Source organism: Triturus cristatus, chromosome 7 (genome assembly GCF_964204655.1).
Source record: "Triturus cristatus chromosome 7, aTriCri1.1, whole genome shotgun sequence".
In the NCBI taxonomy this organism is placed as follows: Eukaryota; Metazoa; Chordata; class Amphibia; order Caudata; family Salamandridae; genus Triturus; species Triturus cristatus.
In genome coordinates, this window is record NC_140590.1 from 89,360,455 (window position 1) to 89,367,540 (window position 7,086).

The 7,086-nt window shown below is 39.3% G+C and overlaps 1 pseudogene; it reads right to left on the bottom strand.

Annotated features, from left to right (window-relative positions):
* Positions 1-4,977: 4,977 nt before the first annotated feature.
* LOC146808893 (uncharacterized) lies at positions 4,978-6,382 on the bottom strand (annotated as a pseudogene).
* Positions 6,383-7,086: the final 704 nt, after the last annotated feature.

Genomic DNA, 7,086 nt, shown 5'->3' on the forward strand with positions numbered 1-7,086 from the left:
GAAATTCAGGAAAAACGAGTGTCACAGAAGGCAAGAGGGCACAGAATTACAGGAAAAACAAGTGGCACAGAAGGCAAAAAGGGCAGAGAAATACAGGAAAAACGAGTGTCACAGAAGGCAAAAAGGGCAGAGAAATACAGGAATATCGAGTGGCACAGAAGGCAAAAAGGGCAGAGAAATACAGGAAAAACGAGTGTCACAGAAGGCAATAAGGGCAGAGAAATACAGGAAAAACAAGTGTCACAGAAGGCAAGAGGGCACAGAAATAAAGGAAAAACAAGTGTTACAGAAGGCAAGAGGGCACAGAAATACAGGGGCAGCTGAGAAACAGAAGGCAAAAACGGGCGGAGAGGCACGGGGGCAACGAGGGGTACAGAAAGAATAACCGGGCAGAGACACAGGGGCAGCGAGGGGTACAGAAGGAAAAACCGGGAAGAGACACGGGGCAGCGAGATGTACAGAAGGAAAAACCGGGCAGAGACACGGGGACAGCGAGGAGAACAGAGGGAGGAAAACGTGCACGGACCACGAACAGGCAGCGGGGGAAGACAGAACAACAGCAGTCACAGACACAACATTGAAATACAGGCAATACAATAAAACAATAGAGCGGAAGATGAACAAACCTACGGCCTACCACTGGCCACCAGAGATGAGGCGCAGGTGGTAGCCTGAGGGTGGTGGAGGGCCTCGAACTTCCTCAGTAGCAGCGGCAGCTGGGGCAGGGACACACAGGTGGTGCTGTGCGGAGGGGGAGCGACCTACCTGGTGGGGTCAAGGGTCGCTCAGGACCACATTGAAGCAGATGTAGGATTCCTTAGTTGTGCCAACAACAATGGCCGGTTGGGATACGCTGAGTCTCCTAGATGGAAGATAGACAGAAGAGCAAAATTTTAGTTACACAGATGTACAAATCCGGTAGGCAGACAACTTGCACGTTGATAGATTGGAAGTGCTTCCGGTTCTGGTAGATTTGCTCCCTATTGTGTGGTGGTACTAAGCCAATATGGGTGCCATCAATTGATTTGGGATGTGACCATATCCACAGAAATCCGCCTTCATAGTGGCTAAATCCTCAAGTCTGGGGAACTGGATGTAGCTGTCCACATGTTTCAAAAGTGCTTCTAGCATCTCTGTGAGGACCCAACTGAAAATATCTTGTGACATTCCACCAGAAATAGCAACAATGGATTGAAATGAGCCTGTGGCAAAAAATGCAAAACTGACATGAGTTTAACAAGTGATGGTATTGATGCAGAATTATTGAGGTGAGGTAGGGAGTCAGGCTCCAACTGATGTCATTGATCCAGGATTTCAAACAAAAAGTTACCAGAACGATTGTGATATAGTTTTGCCGCACTCTGTATAGTTTCCCCATTCAATAGGTGCTCAGTGCGGGTGCACGCTCTGCTGCTGTGAACGGGGGTCTTCACATGTAAATCATGATGGTACTCCCGATTAGAGTTGAAATTTAGGATCTTTTTTAAATTTGATGCTTTTTCAACCTGTAGAAAGAAGAATTTGATTGCTGGGCTTGCATTTAGGCTGGGAATATATGTTGCATGGGACACTTGTTTGTGAAAATATTACGGGAACGTTTCTGGCCCCCTTTTTATAGGTCGAGCCTAGACAGCACTTGCGCTGTATGGAAGATCTGTTGTATGTAATTTGTGGGATCTGGAAATCAGCCCTAGGACTTGTCTGCTTCGGCCTTTGCTGAAGGACTTTATTTACCTGTTCAACTGCCTCTATTTAACTGTCTTGATAGAAAACGGCCAGCAGAGGTCAGTACAGTACCAGAATTGCTTTCTGCTTGTTCAGCTTCTTCCAAGGATCTGTCTTGATAGAAAACTACGAGGAGAGGTCAGTAAAATACCAGAATTGATTTTCTGGCAACTGCCTCTATTTAACGTTCTTGATAGAAAACAACCAGCAGAAGTCAGTAAAATACCAGTGTCACTTTAGCATTCCCTAGATTCCAGGCCATTAAAACTTGTATTCAACGAGCACCCATTAAAATATTGTATTTTCAGTGATATGACTATGAAGGGTTGATTTTATATTAAAAACAGAGCTTTGGACAATACAATTTCCAGCTGATAGGCAGTGTTTCTCTCCATGTGTTCCCATAACTGGCATGTTCCTCAGTTTGGTTTTTACTTTCCCCTCCATTTTAAAGAACAGTAGATGTTTCAGCACCCAGGCTAATGTGCTGCATAGCTAAATACATATAAGATCCCAAAGGCAAGACCGATTGCATTGCAAATGCTTGTTTATATTTTGGCCCTGGGATTCCACACCTTTCTGCCCTGAAAAAGATCCTGTATTTGGGGATGAAACACGTTGGCCGTGTTTTTGTCCCTGTTTTTAAAGTGCAAGAAAATAAAATAAAAGATGGATTCGGGAATCCTTAGGTCTGTTTTTTGTGTTATAATGTTGTTGTAACTGTGCTTTAATATTTTTGGAATTTTTTTTGCCCGATTTGTAAAAAGATGTATTGTTTGTGTATTCTCCTTGTTTTCTCTTGCAATAGATCTGGATATGTCGTTCTTCCATGGTGTGTAGGTCTGGAAATGGGTGGTACACTGGAGGCTGGCATCTCCTCCCTCTCCCAGGGTACCTCTGTAAGGAGTAACAGTGTACTGAGTAACATGAAGGCAAAAGATATGTGTCTGAACATCAATACTTTGTTATGCAGTACACATTTTACATCATCATTGTCAAATCTTGAACATCCACCTGTCCTCCCCAGGGTGGCCTTCCCAGGACTGTAACAGAACTGTGCACATCATCAATTCTGAGAATTAAAATTGCCACGATAGTGAAGGTAGCATAACATGTATTACTGCCAACTGCGGGGTACAGTTTGCCGCGCAAATGTTGCCTATGTACAGTTGCCCAACCGCTAACATGGCGGATGCCTGATCTTGCTGAATGGATATGTTGAACGTGTGGCGGTAGTCGACGGTGCAGTGCATGGTCGCAGGCACGGCGGTCACAACCATAGGCTAACATTATGGATAGTGAGGGTTGTAGCCCAGTAGCTTTGTGCGCCGACGCTGATGACTGCGTACGTGGCTTATATATATGCGGCGGGGAACATCCTCTACACCGAAGTATAAACAACGACTTACTTTTACAACTAAGTCTGAACAACGAACCACAACACTTATACGAAGTCCCGAACCAAGAAGTCTGGAACCACGAAGTCTGGAACCACGACTTTTCAACGAGGTCCGGATCCATGCTGTCGTCTTGTTTGTATCCGGGATGAATGTTAGGCACGTCACTTCTTTTCGCCCCCATACACCTTATCTGCACTTTGATTGGCCAGTGTCAGAGTATAACGTCACTCATCTCCGTCCCCCAACTCGTCTGTATTGAACAGTATTGAAACTGCAAATGGTAGCATGTCGTGGGAATAGCGTCTTTCGGAATTAACTGGCATTATCAGGTAGGTCAAAAAAATACGAAGAAAATTAATACCTAGTTAATTTTATTTTACAGTAATTATATTATTATTGAGATAAATAAATATATTATTTGTTGTGAGAAATGGGTTGTAAACTAATTTAAACCCTCATTACATTTTATTACTCTTTTGTTTTGATTAGTAATAAATAATATCTTTAATATATAATACATTGAACATAACCTTGAAAATATTGTCAAACCGCAATATATACTCATTTTAATAACATTATTTTAACATTTTATCGGTATTTAATAATATTAACAGTCATTTTTGCTTGAAAATTATATTTATTAATATTGCAATCAATTTTAATTTAAAAACAAATCAATAATGTAATTATTAAAAACTGATGCTGTAGTGTTTTTGAATTAAAATAAGTTTCAAAACAGTAATATTACATTTTTCCACACATTGCTATAACTTGGAATGGAAATCTTTGTCCGTCTTCTATTTTTCTCGAATCTGCTGCTGTATGCTCGAGATAGTTTTACATCGTTTTCAGGACTGTAAACCTTCCGGTGAAGAAGAGATGACGGCGCTTTTGCAGACAGGTAAGATTAAATTTTGGTTATTAAGAGATTAAAATATGGTGGACACCTCTAATGTAAAGTTAAAAGTGAGGGAAGTGCTTTGCTTAAAAACGGGTTTAGTAAAACTTAATGTAATGCTCAGTTTTCACGATATAATACACCGATGCATGTTACAAGTTGCATTTCCTCCATGTGAATGGTTTCTAAAAAAAACCAATTTGTCTGTGTAATGTAATGTTAAGAGAATGCTTTTCGTTTTAATATTAGAATAAAATTGCATGGAAAGTCTAATTCTGGTCAATCTTTTTTTTCAGGTTGTCGTGTGCTGGGAGTAACTGGGCCTTAATACTCGGATGTTTGACATTATTCATAAAATGTAGAATAATAGAAAAATTCAGCTTTGCATGATGTTTTTGAAGTTTTATTTTTTTTAAGCAACAATGCACATTTGGATTTTGGCAAGTGAAGGCCATCGATATTTTAAAAATTTAAAAGGAATAAGGCTAATATAGTTGCCTTTCTTTAAAACTCATAATCTTCTAAAAGCATTCTCTTGTTGGATGTTGGAAATTAAAAAAGACAAATTTACAAATGTACATTGCTTATTTTATTGGTTGATAAAAGGAGTTTGCACTTATGCAATGCATTAAGGCTAACGTAGTTGCCTATTTTTTCATATCTTCCTAGTTTTTGAATTTTAAATGAAAAAAATTGATATTCTGGGATTCTTTTGGGATCAAAAGAAAAATTGTTTTGGGAAAAGATTGTTGCTTTTGGAGTTGTTTACCAATGGTGACTCAATGATTATTAAGCAGTCCCATTGTGTTGAAAAAAAAGAAGACATCTAAAGGTAGGAACCCCAACTTTCCTTTTTTTGTGAAAAATAATTTAAAAAATTCCAAACGAATTGTTGTTAGAAGAAAAAATGTCAAGTAATTCCTTAATGATGTTAGTATTTTTAATTTTTAATTTTCAGTAATGTAAAACGTAAGCAATACTGTCAAGGCAGTCTGAAACCACCATCAACTAATTTTAGCCAATAGTCTCTCGGACATTTCTTTGCTTTTTTTGGAAATCCGTGGATTCAGACTACCTGACAGTGATTGCGCTAGTCTAATTTCCTGGAAACTTTGTTCCTTTTTCAAAATTTCCAGACAATGATATATATTAGGATGATGTTTACCAACAGTTTTATTAAAAGAATTATGCCATCCCTCAATCGCATTGTTTGTTTTGGCACCACCTTCCAAGCAGGTTGAATAGCAGTTCCACCATTCAATAGGATACTTTGATTTCCTTCTGCGGCCCGACCTGCTTAGACGGCCAATCCATGTATCCTCAAAATAATTTAGAATTGGAGCCAATTTTTCTTCATTTTGGGTAAAAAAATCTGATTCAGTAATTGCAGTGTAGTACTCATCTACACTCTCAGGTGGTACAAAACACAACGCTGTTAGTTTCCTTAATTCGAATTGTATTTTGCTGCTTGACAAATATTCCTCAACCAAGGATGATTTCTGAATTTTGCGCCTATAAGCCTGCGAAAAGTGAAAGAAACATCCTTGGATTTGCGTTTCAGGGTATAATTTTGCGATTGTAGTAATCATCGCCAATTCAATATCAATTATTACTTTTGCAGGACTTTTATTCATGGTTTTTGCTTTTTCATACGGACAAAAATTCAGTGTACGTAGAAGAGTGTTTGTCAGGCAGCAAAGCATACACTAAAGGGACTGTAGTGTTATTTTTATTAGCATGAACAGTGTAAATTTGAGAAAATGGATGGGGTGTTGATTTGAAAGTACCATCCATCATCCAAATTGGACTGTTCTCAAGGGTTAAAATGTTATGGTTAGTGTTAAAAATTAAAATTCTTTTAAGAACGTCTCTATTATCATATAAAAGAAAGTTTTCATTAGAGAAAGTTATTAATAAATGACGGGATGTTAATATCTTCAAAATTACGGGGTGTTATTTGGTGTGGATTACTTGACACTTTTTCTCGTTGAACCATCCGCCTAAGGTTGGGGATGGAGGGCATGTTACCTGCAACATGCAAAGGTATGTTCTGAGCCACTTCCCTCAGTATTGTACCGCAGTTTTCTTTGGAGGTGTGTGCTAGAAGTTTGATCTGTTGGACATTTTCTCTAACTTCTATTTCCATTGCAGAGGCAGAGTGCTTATGGTCTGTTGTCCTAACCACGGTTTCTTCCAGAGTAACCGCTCTGCCTGTGCTATGGGACGAGAAGTATTGTACACACCTCCAATGACATCTGGGTTCAACAGTTTTATCTTTACAATAGAGGTACCCACCATACTTTAGAAGGTTATTTCCTGTCCAAGATTTCACATATGTTGCTCGGTTACTGCTTGACATTGTTGATATATCTGTTTTAAAGAAAAATAAATATTTCTTTCAGCTTCTAGAATGGATAGCAGCTTTTCAAATGTGCTTTTTAACTGGTTATTCTTTTTCCTACGCATGTTGGTTAATGAACATAGGTCTTTACAACATGTTTCAGGGAAGATTGGGGGGTGCGGTGGGTCACCCATCACAATTAACTATGCTTTTACCTGGAAATTATGGGTAGATGGGGAGTGTAGGGGGTCCCCCCTCAAATACGAATGCTTTTTAAACGTTTTTTTGGGTAGATTGGGTGTGTGGGTGGTCTCCCCAAATAAATACGCATGCTTTTACAACGTTATTATGGGTAGATGTGGGGTGGGGTCTCCCCCCACAAATACGCATTCTTTTATCATGTTATTATGGGTAGATGGGGGGGTGTGGTGGATCTCCCCCCCCCCACAAATACATTAGATTATTTTTTTTTTTAAATTGTTCGGTAAGCTAAGCGTTTTAAAAGTATGCATAAACCTAAAAACGTGTTCTGAAAGAAAACCCATGGTAGTGGCATGCAAGGTTTTTAAAACTCATTTCTTACTTATTTTTATACAAGTTGCATTTCAACACAGTCTCTGTAATTTTTAAAGACATTTAGGGGGCGATTCCGATCTGGGTCTGAAAGCTCTCCGACCGAGCCGGATCTGGAGTGTTTTCCGACCGAGCCGGACTCCTGCAGT